Source organism: Anas acuta, chromosome 17 (genome assembly GCF_963932015.1).
Source record: "Anas acuta chromosome 17, bAnaAcu1.1, whole genome shotgun sequence".
NCBI lineage: Eukaryota > Metazoa > Chordata > Aves > Anseriformes > Anatidae > Anas > Anas acuta.
Genome location: NC_088995.1, coordinates 9,671,917 through 9,684,102, shown reverse-complemented (window position 1 = coordinate 9,684,102; position 12,186 = coordinate 9,671,917).

Here is a 12,186-nt window from a genome sequence, read left to right as displayed (position 1 = left end):
AGTGAAAGACAAGAGTTCTAGGGAGCTATCCTTGGAAAGAAAATTCCCAAACTGCAATGGACAGACCATTTAGGTTCCTTGAGGTTAAGACAGGAAAAGGTTCCCCAGAACACACCCTGGGGTAAGGGAGATAGGAGTATGACTAATTCAAGCACATCTTACCTCCTTCCCTCTGGAAATTAAGGGAGCTGCCAGCAGTTTGGGACTGGGACTCGGTCTCCAGGTATTCCTGGCTCTCACCTCTTTGCTGACTGGCAGATCAATTTCTGTCTTAAACACTTCCCCATTTCTTTCTCTATCACTCATGTCTTCCCTTAAGAGTAAAATGAGTCAACTGGTTAGCAGAACAAGAAAAAGAAGATATGTTTATTAGAAGCTGGATAGAGTAAGTATCTTCTATTGCAGGGATTGGCACAGATTCCTACCCATGAAGATAAGCCTCCACAGCCTTAGCTCTAGGAGGTTAGATCTTCCTCCAAGCCTGATAGGCCTCAATCCAGTGGATAGTACAAAGAGATCAGGGATTTCCCCAATATTGGTTCATATTATGGTAAGTTCCACCTTCAGGCAATATATAATGGATGAATTATAAACCCTTGAAACCTTGTTTTCTAGTACAAACATTGGTAGATCCCTGAAACAGTCATATTGATATAACAATTAGACTGGATAGCATTGTTTGCTAGCTGCAGTAATATACCACAATAAACTATAATCTACCATGATATTATAATAGTGTACTGTGATTACAGCTAAAACAAATATTATGCTGAACTGTGTGCATGACACTTTCACATTCTTCTACTCAGCCACACCTAAGGCAACTGCTTTAGCACACAGAAAAATCTTAGCTTAATTTCAAGTTTCACAACGGCAGAGAATGCCAAAACAAATTGAAGTCCACAGGCAGAACAAAAGGAAACGGAAAGTTATGAGACCAGCATGCTTCAAAAAGAAAAAGGGAAAAGACTGGCAAAGGCGATAACTGGCAAAAGGAATCACTTCACAGAACCTGAAGGAAGAGAGCGCTGGGAAGGGCACAGAGCAACACGCTTAAAATGGTCACAGAAACATTTGATTTCCATTTACTATTATAGGAGTAACAAAATAAACTGCACGTGTGCAGTGACAAGCTACTTGGTCATATGTGTTTAATGCATATACATCTGAAGAACACAGTAAGTAAACATCCAAACCAGAACTATGCTGCTGTTCCTGCTCTAAGAGCAAGAAATGCCGTAGCTGGTCTATGGGCTGCCGTATCCTGCGGAGAGATGTTCAGACTATTGCTCAACCACTTCTAATGTCATTTGGTGCTTCAAGAAACCTGGTGAGAAAGTTTACAGAGCCATAAATAAAAGTCTCTTACACCTAGATCATCACTCAGGTGTCCTGACTGATAGCAATTACTAATGGTGCTTCATAACTGCCGACAGCTGTATAGTTTAGAAACCGTGATGTGGTAGATGCCTGAAAGCAGGAAGATAAATCCATATTCAGGTAGAAATGAAAAGAAAACATTTCCATTTGCTAACCTTAAAATGCATGCACATGCACACAGAAACGTGCACACACACCCTACTTTATCATAGTGCTTTCCCAACACAGTGCTGCTGCACAGTGCCTCAGAGATTTGGGGTGACTGCTCTGAATGCTTTAGGATGCCTTTTCCTACTCTCCAACCTAACGTAAGAGTCATATTTTTTTTGCTTTTACCCATGCCTGATTTTGTTCAGTGCCGGTCAATGTTATTGTTTGCAGTTATACGTACAGCAGACTTTTCAAAATGGTGTTGAATATTTATGGTAACCTCACAGTTGCAGTGAGCAGGCTGGACAGGTCTTCCTGGCCTTCAGAAAGGACAGAATATGCCACCTCTTGGTTCCGCTCCTAACCCATCCTTGAACAGCCTTTTCATTTGCCTATTTCAGCGGTGGATCCACCCAAGACATGAAAGGCTCAGCAACCATCATGCAAACTAGCAGGGGTTTGTGCAGAAGTTCTACATACAGGCAGAGCTACAGTTACCGTGGTTCTGGTCAGCCCCATAAACCCAGCATCTCCGACCTTTCAAGCAGTGATGACTTCCTCTACCACACCACACTGTCACAGGTGACCCGAAGTTGTAAACAATTTCCATCCATCCCAGCCTCACCCTATTCTGAACAGAAGCACGTGAAACACTGCTCGTTCATGTCACAAGAATGTGAAAATTAGGGGGTCTGCATCGGAACTGGTGTGCGCTTACACACTTAGCTTGGAATATCACAAGCACAGTTTGCCCTGAAATCACCCAGTAAGCACTCTTGCCCCAGCGATAGCTTTCTGCTGCATTCTCGGTGCTGTTACAGGTGTGCAAGTATCAGTGGAGCATGAACTCTGCATCCATCCTTTGGAGTTAAGGGAGCAGGAGGGACCTACCAGCGCTGCAGATAGGCAGAACCACCACCGAAGTGGTTCTGCTATCTCTGCACTAGGTTTTAGTCACTCTGATTTAAGAAGAGGAAAAAAAAAAAAGATCGGGGGCTGGTGTTTTATGAAAGCTGAGATTCTCCCCCTCTGCATGATACCATCTGCCACATCAGAGAAAGCCCAATAGCCCTGGGCTTCCCATCCAGCTCTGGCTCCTCTATGGCAAAGCTGCAAACAAACTCTAAATTAGGCAATGACTTCAGGTAAAAGCAGAATTACCACACACTTGTCAAGCAGCCAATTCAAAGCAGCCAGACCTGAGGAGGAGGCTGAAAGTTTGATGGCTTTGCTGGCTTGATTGGCTGCCATGATGCCCAGGATGACCGATGACACTTTCTTGGGCAGGAGCCATCTCCTGCAGGGCCCACACCCTGATCAGAGCCTGCTCTCCTTCAGAGCAGCTGGCTCCTGCAGCTGGTTCACTGCCTAGATGTTTGCTTCTTCCCGACTCCTGAAACAGGTCCTACTTGTACGGGGGCTTGGTGTGTCTCTGGTATTTATAATTACACATTTATTGAGCTTGTGCAATCTAAGCTCCAGCTTCAGGCCAAAAGTTCATTGCTAGAGGGGTTCAATAAAGAATTTCCTCCTGAGAATGGAGCATTACATCACTTGCCAAGTGTGTCAGGCGGTTTTCCAGCCTCCTGTTGGGTCACGCCCATTCTGACTGCTCTAGTGCCTGGGTACTGTACATACCCTTATGCTCCATTGGGCTAATCGTGGCTATACTCCAGACGGCAGAAAATTGAGTGAGGTTGTTGCACTGCCCCTGCTGTCACAGCCCTGGAACCCAGAACAGCTGAGGGAGTGCCGAGAGGTCAATGCAGAAGGATGAAATCAAGCTTCCAAGCAGCAGACTGCAAACGTTTAATATTTTGCAGGTACACCCCTAAAATACCAGACCATTCGTTGCAAATCTCACAAGCAGTCAGTTGTGACAATGACATTTTTTCTGACGGAATGCTTAACCATCTCCCAGCCACACCGCTTATCATGCTAGAGACAGTGCATACATTATGGAAAGTGACGGTTCCTGCCCCAAAGAGTTCAGGCTCTGTTTAGCACGAGATCATGTTCCTTTTGCTTTATTCTTGTAGCATCATGAAGAGCTGAATCCTTAATAGCACATTATCATCTCCCACTTAAAGGAATACAAATACTGGTCCTTCCACGTGCCATTAAAGGATCATTGCCTGCCTCTTCACACGCACACGCCTGAAGATGCTGAAGTTAAGAAAACAGCTCATTTCCAATTCCCCTATGGGATATTGCATCATGCTGCCATGCGGATCAACAGAATAATCCTACTGCAAACAGAAACTAGAACCCTTACACAGACGGTTTTAGTTTATTATGGAGCCTGATACCACTGCTGGTAGAAAAAGTAGGGGAACGAGGCTCATTTTGTTATCGATGTCACGAATCACGTGAGTACAAATGCTCTTCCTTAGCCTTGCTCTATCGGCTTCCTCAAGGACCTTGCTGCACTAAGCCTTACACCGCTTGCAACGTGACAAACAATTCTGCAGGTGGGGAAACACAGGCAAGAAGTCAGAGGTGTCTTTTCAGGGGATCACGCCGAGAGTGAAAGCTGCACCAAGAGCAGGTACCTGCTGCTAGTCTGTAACCTCCCCTTGCTGGACACCGGGCTGAATTTCCTCCACCCCAGCTGGGAGCACTGGTGAATGGGTTGCTGATAGGAAGCAAGTTACAGGAAGACATGGGTTTTAGTAGGTGAGCAGACTGGAGCGGACAGATTAACGTTATTTAATGGGTCACTTGGGGAGTAAAATTGGGAAACATAAATACCATCCTATTCCGTAAAACTTAACTAGCAGATAACCCAGGCCCAAACTGTAGACAGATATATTGCTACAGATAAAAGGTCCTTTTTCTCCCATGGAATCTAACAGCTCTGTGCCCCCCAGCATTCAGGGATCTGTATTCAGAAAGGAACAAGGAACATGCATATACGATTTGGGGATATACAAACAGCACAGCCTGGTGATTTCTTTCCAAGCTGAGGCTGCCAGAATCAGTATAACCTCCCCAGCTCCAGCCCTGATGCAAGAGCACCCTCAGCTCTACCAATTTGGGTGGAAACCACGCAAACTAAGAACCTTGCTGTATTCATCTCTTTGTTACAGATTACTCTGACACTGAGGCTTTGAATTAAGCCAAGGATCTTGTGTTGTCCTGATGTCCCTGGAGCTGAAAGCCCAGAATAACACATTTTTTTCATTCCCCATGTCACACAGCCTGGAGCCAGCCTCGTGTCTGGGATAATGGCCAGTGATGTTTCTGAATGGTTTCCAGACCCTGCCAGAGGTCTGCGCCCAACAGATCCCAGTAGCAGGCACACATTTCCTTGTGATTTGAGACTGCCTTACCACAGCTAAGGTGGGCAGCACGACCTGCCACGTTAGCCCCCTAACACGGGTATGTCAGCCATGTCATACAGCCCTCTGGTCTAAAGAAATAGATCACCAAAATGCCCTGCCCATCTTTAAAGCTAATCACCATGGCACAGACCAGCTGGAAAACCCCATGAAACACAAGGCAACATTTGCAGGGACAGACGTGTGTGTAAACCCAGGAGAAAAACGGGGACTGGAAAGAGCCTCCAAATAAAAATCCCGTTGTTGCTGACCAATAACTGTGCCAGACCACCTTAAATGGACACTGTGCCCATCTGCTCTTCCTCCCTCCTCCCCCACACCTCCTCCCTCAGGGTTGTAAACCATCCTGCAATATTTAAAGTAGCATTGTTCACCTCCCTCCTGAAGCCCCTGGACCATTTGAGTGGCTATATATTCTCTGTGCTGTTTGTTATTCCTGAGGACATGCACATTGCTGAACATACTAATAAAAATTTCATAAAAGAGGTTGCCAAAGGGGTGTGTGTAAGGGATTCGTAAAGCGTGCACACAATCTCCATTCACCATTAAGAAAGGTCTGCAGCAGGCAAGAGCAAGTACCCCTAACACAGAGAGAAATGCCCTTGCCACTGCACGGGACCAGGTGGCCTCTGGTAACAGAGCACAGATCTGTGGCATCCAGTAACCCAACGTAAGCAAACACTGAAGTGTTCCTGTGCAGTTCCCAGCAAGTTAAGCGAGAGGCAGAAGGAACCAGCAAGCAAATGCCTGTTTGAGGTATGCCTGTGCAGCAGTGCTGCGTGTGCATGTTAGCGTCCTGCCTGCTCATGCACCCACCTGGGGCCTGTCCGCACCTTCCCCCAGCAGAGCTCAGCAGGACAGGGAGACATTGGGACTAGAAATGCGCTTAGGGACGGTGGCTTATGGTTGTTTTTTTTTGGTAGTTTTAGTGCTGGACTATCAGCTCTAGAGACTGAAACGTGGAGCCCTTGTGCTGCCTGCTGCAGATGTCAGCATCTTCCCTCCCGTGGGTCCCTCGGGGACGGCTGGGCTCCCTGCCGGGGGCATCTCCCGACACCTGCCCCCCCCTCAGCTTTTGGGATGTGGAGGTCTGAGGCTTTCCCAGTTTGCTTCCTTTAAAGGTGACCAACCACGCTGAGGTCTCTGTGGCTTATTATTGCTAACTACTTTTGGTTAGAATTGTTGGTTTTTATGTTACTGTGCTCATTATCTGCGGCCTGGGACTCTGTGCAGAAGTGGTGGTGCTGGTACTTGACTCTAAGGCTGTACAAATTTTAAAAGCAGCTACATAACAGTTTCACTGAGGAAAACCTTTGCCCTCACAGACTGTCCTGCCTCAAGGCTAATCAGAAATAGGTTTCATACAACCGCAGATATCTAGAAAGCTACGGTGCTAAAGAATGCTTTCTGGTGATCTGTTTGATAACTTTCTCCCTTCGCATCATTCCCCAGGGGATCAATGTTCTGCTTAGCAGAGTTAACACTCATTTCCAGCAATTCTGAGATTGTCAGTTGAGACTTTCTGTGCAAGACAGGGGTTTTAAGCGGCTTTTAAAACTCTTCAATCTAGTCTGTGTGCAGCATCCAGTGGATGCAGCGCTCTACCTCTGAGCAACTTCTGTGTCGGTGAAGTCACACACGGCTTATCTGCGATCCATCTCTGCCTCCTGGATGGAAAGCATGGTGTAAGTGTGTGTCATTATAATCAAATACAACCAGCAAAGAAACAAAAACCCACAAGATCTGCAAACGCATGTTTTGACTGCACTAAAGAGGTAGAGCATTTATAGAATTGTAAATCAGGACCTGGTGAAGTCAGGCTCTTTGTTAAGCCATACGTTAGGAAACGAGTGAAATGCCGGCTGTTGCCCTCACAGCGAGCAGCAGCCCGTGCGGAATGGTTATGGCACAGCGCTCAGCTACACGTTGGGGATGTTTTTGTTGTAACACATATTTACAGGCTTCGTGATCTGTCTTGTAAATACATATTAAGGAAATGTAAGCAGTCAACTTTCAGTGCCGGGCCTCAAATATTTGCCAGCTCTACCTCAGATAAACAGGCACAGGCTGCACAGGATGTAGAGCTTTGTTTGTAGTTGCTGCTATAGGAAATACCCAGAGAGTGCAGGAGTTATTTAAGCAAGCAGCAAGCTTAAAGGAACCAATTGCCTTAACGGTAAGGAAAGAGGACTTACACACAAGAAGTCACATTGTCCAGGGCTGAAGCCTACTGCACTCTCTGACGTACATTTACAGAGCCATGGACGTTTGGGTGGGCTGGTGGCCTCGCAGCCTGAACGTCCACAGAATGTCTTCTGTAACGTGAGGAAACTATTGACACTGTTTTCCACCCAAGACTCATGCATGCTGTACTGATGTACCATAACAAGCGTTAATAATTATTATACAGGCAAACAGATGTATACTGCGTGAAGTGACTTGGCTAGAATTTTACTAATGTGCAAGAACACATTCACTAAGAAGAAAAAATTGTTTTCCAGATTACAATCTCTGTGCTGAATATTCCATATACATTCACCAGCCCAGCAAGCTCCACGTGTATATAAACACAGAACATACAGATGTTCGCTGTAATTTGCCTCGGTGAACATCGTGTCTATTTAATCCATTTTGAAGGTCAAACATATTTTAATATTTCTGCAAATGCCTTTGGAACCAACTTAATTAAACGCCACGGTTAAATTGGGCAGTAGGGTTTCCTCAAAAATGCTTACAGCAACCAGCCTGAACAATTAACTGCAGGCTTAGACCGATCCCGCTGGAGGACTGGAGCTGGGGTGTCTGTGCTCTGCCAGACCTGTGCTGCCTCGCAGCAGATCCACCTGGGTGCTGGCGCTGCTCTCCGGGCACCGCGTGGCACAACTGGTGACAGAGCAAGAGCACAAGGCCCCGAGGCAGAGCGTGACAAAAGGAAAAGTGGGAGCTGGAAAGAAAGGAAGTGAATCAATGAGATGTTTAGCACTGGTCTAACCCTAAGCGCAGCTCATCTACAAAATGTCTGAGAACCCCTGTCGAGAGCTCCACGTGAGCAGTAAGGCAAAGGACTGGTGTTCCCAGGAAGGTAACTAAGGGCTGGGACTGGAACCCAGTTATTCTCAGAAGACACTGCCTTCATGTGAGATACACGCACAAATACACGCTCATGGTATGCATGTGTACAGCACAGACGCCCTGCTTCTCCACACGAGTGCTCGTGCAAGACACCTTTTGCATGTCAGCAGGACTTTCTGCAGGCTTCTCACATGAAATGTACATCTTATTTTCACACGTCAGCTCAGCAGCGTGTATGAACACCAGATTGCAGGCACATGTGCACATGCATGTGTTCTTGTGAAATACTCTGGCAGGAAAGCAAGCTTTAGGAAAATGTTCTGTCAGATATTATGTTGACAGATGTAGATGCAATGCCTCTTCCAACTTACAGAAACCAGCCCAGACATCATCTTTCCATACACAAAGCCAAAACTGGAGTGTTAAAAATTCAGCATTGACATCACATCCAATGTTTTAATTGTTATCACTTGACCCTTTAGTCCATGCTTGTTCAAGGCAGCTTCTTTTTTATTAATATCTCAGCACACTGTGCGACACAACTTCAGTGTGTCCTAATTTAATTTTAATTAGTGCCGACTTTTGCTTTCCTCACTAATGAAACAGTGCTCATTACGAAGTGTAATTGAAGACCCCTAGAGGGAGGGGCGCCTGGAGACCTCATTGTGTTGGTAACCGGCATCCTGCCCAATAAAATTCCCTTCTGAACGAAAGCAGTTTTATCATTAATTCATACAGCAGGGGGGCTAACTAGCTGCCAGCCGCTGAGTTCATACTGCTCTTAGGAAGAGCCCAGAGCCTGTTTGTTTTCTCCAAAGAAACAATTCCAATTTTCTAATGACTAAAACACTTATATCGTAAATCCTTCGCTCTTGCTGTTAAAAGTATCTTTGAACACGGGCTGTTATGAAAGTACGTCTCTTCATTAGAAGCAGACTATTCATGAACTTTGTGTGTGTGTGCTTTTAATTGAGCTTGAATGATATAAATATTGAGTTGTGGTTGACTCCTTTCAAAAAAAAAAAAAAAAAAAGAGAGAGAGAGAGAAGGAAACGTGCTCAGTTTACTAACAGGCTGAGATGACCCGGGCAATTCCAGAGAGAAACAAACAAACTCAGAAGAACAGCCCAGGCAGGTGGTTAAGCGACCACCTTTGGATGCACACGCGGAGTGCCAACTGGAAAGATGTCTGTTTGCCCAAAGCAGCCCCCGAGTCTCACTTTCTTTGCTCTATAGGTGTGTAATCTCTGTGACTGCAGCAAAAACATTCTTTAGACAACTGCATGCATTGTGGTTGCAGCAGACTCAGGACTTTTTGTAATTTTGGCCTCAAGTTTCCCCTCTCACAGTTGCTGGAGACAGGACTGCCACTGAGTTCTCTACAAATAATGACAGCGTATCTACGGGGATTTATTCAGAACAGTTATTGCATCTTAAATTCACCTCCTGCTTCAATCCAAGCTAAGGCTGGAGCACGTCAAGCCTCTATAACAACAGGACAGAGTAAAAAGGGGCCTCCAGGCTTATCAGAGCTATCGCCATCCTCCACACTGGAAATGGCAAAGTTCTGCTGGCACAGCGCGTGCCTTGAATCCGGGCCTGCGGTGGTACCATGGTTGGCAAAAGCTGAGGATACGCTTGCCAACAGATACACAAATCCGTCCAGGAAGGGGATACAGATTTACATACAAATCTCATCTCATTTTGCACTAAAAATTTCACTTCACCAATATGGGATTAGGTCTGTAACAAGGTTTAAGCTAGCGTTTGCTGGGATTAGAGACACTTATCTGGTGATAACCCAAATAGCGTTTGTGTGAAAAAGGCACCTCCTGTGAATGGATTGCTGAAAAATACAGAGCCTTTTTGCCAGCACTGATCCTAAGAAACGTCCAATTGGGATTTTCCTCAAAGCCTGCAGCAAGCATACATACACCTTTTTTAGAGCAGTGGGGATTCCAATGTCTTTTCCTTCCATGGCTACAAACAATGACACAGCTTGTATTCTAATAACTGAAGAGTGAGACACCAGAATGACTTGCACAGTCTCTTGGGATTTTGGTCCCTGTGAGCATAAAATAAAAAAATAAAAATCTGTGGATCAAGCCCCAATGCTGCTATAGGTAATGGCAAAATTACCTTTTCTGTTTCTGATCTGAAAATGCTTCTCTGGGCTAAGGTTTCCCAGTCAAGTTTGGTGCATGCATGCTGATTTGAACATCCTCTGCTAGCCCATTCCTGGACAGCAGTTGCCACAGGAGAATTTTTTCCAAATTTTTGTTGTCCCAGTTGAATGCACAAGCTTTCTCTAGGGCTGAGACATAACTTAGTACCCTGCAAACCTGGCCAGACTGTATAGGGCACTCAAACCGTGAAGGAAAATGGTGTGTTGACACAAACCTAGTCCATTTCCCTAGACTCAAATTAATGACTCTTCATTAACTCTCCTCAGATGGCCCTGTATAAAGCAGCAGCAAAGATCCATGAACTATTGTGCATTTAGATGACTCCATTTCCAGCTTAGTTCTGGAGCTGAACCACAATTTAATTGCATCTCATAACAGTAAAAACCTCTGTTCTTGCGTCCTTTTTAAGCTTGGGCTTTGGTGATAAGAAAGTTGGGGGAGACCCAGGGAAGGGATTTTGCCTACTGACTCACAGCACCCATCGCCAGCAAAATATCATTAGCAAAACTCAGTCCCTTTAATAATGAAGTGCCTGATAGACACCGCTGCTGCGGTCCTGCTATTAATCTTGTCCTGACGCTTCTACATTAGGGGATGTAAACTATCTTTTCTCTCTACTCATTATGGAAACTGTGCAATTCACATCCTCCCAGGAGTGCTCCAATTAGCCCAGCCTGCATCTCACTCGGCTTTCCATCAGCTCGCTGCATTATGCTGCGCTGGAAAAGCTAACCTCCTACCACAGGCATGCACAGAAACAGCCTGTGGTGGCATATCGCTGCTGACGCTTCAGATACATTCTCTCTAAAGTTGCAGGTTTTGGTCTCATCAGCAATTCCTGAATCTACACAAGAAAAGTGAAACCAACAATAAAATATTTTAAAGCAGCTTAGAGACACACACAATTCTTGACTGTAGCAGAACTATACCCATTAACTGGGGGGAAAAGCAAAGGTGACCTTAACCGGTTTACTTTTACCCACCAAGTACAATTTTGTACTGTCCAGCACAACATGAACAATGAGAACTGAAAGACACTTTTTACAGCCTGAGTAATCATTTGATGGCACAGTCAACTATCAAATAGTTAACTGATTGTTTTGTGCATCTGCCAGCGTTTTCAGCTCACCTCTTGGGCTTTCCTACCTTGCACTTAGTACATCTACCCCAGTGCCAGTGTTTTACACAAACAAGTGGGTTCTAAGAAGCGATTGGACTTGCTCTATTTTCTTCTTCACTTTAAAAGCAAATGATTTCTGCACTGTTTCTGTAGTTAACTTCATTTTGGGTGGTGGGCACAAAATTACTCTGACTCTCTTAGGTGAGATCATGTAGGGCTTATGGGTTTTGCTTCACGAGTGAATTATCCTCTCCATGGGAACTGAAGCCTGCTTCAGCAGAGGATGGCTCCAGTGGCCTGCAACGCCTCTCTAGGGCTCTGCTCCCACCTCTCGGTCTGCATGCAGCAGACAAATGATGATGCTAATTCCCTGGTGCAAGCCCTGCCACTGCCTGTCTGATCTGCTGGCGTAACTACAATTACAGTTGCTCCCTAACTCAGTGCTGCTTGTTGAGAGCTGGCACAGGGAAGGCAGAGGCTTATTGCTGCTTTGTGTGCCTCACCTACAGCCAGAACAGAGCATGCAAAAGTAACCCAAAGCTTCTGGTTAACCCAAAGCTTCTGCACTTGGTTGTTGCCAACACTTCAGGGCTTTGGGGGGACAGTAGAAGCACAGTAATCAAGATTTCATCCTTTAGAAGTTAGATTCACCTGTCCTGGAAGTAGGAAGGAACAACTGCTTATGCAAATTGGTGCAGAGCTGCTGATTACAGAGCCTGCAGCTCCCTAGGTGCTGCGTGCTCCCAGCGGCACGCTGACCGTGGAGCTGGGTCAGCGCCAGCAGCGCGCTGCACACCAGTGCACGCTGCAGCACGGCTGGGCAAGCAGAAAGCAGTTTTCAGAGGATGCTGCACAGACTGAGCAGCCCACAGACCCCATTGAACAGGCACTGTTGTGTGCTCCAGGAAGATGGGAAGGGGTGTGGGTATGTGTGTTA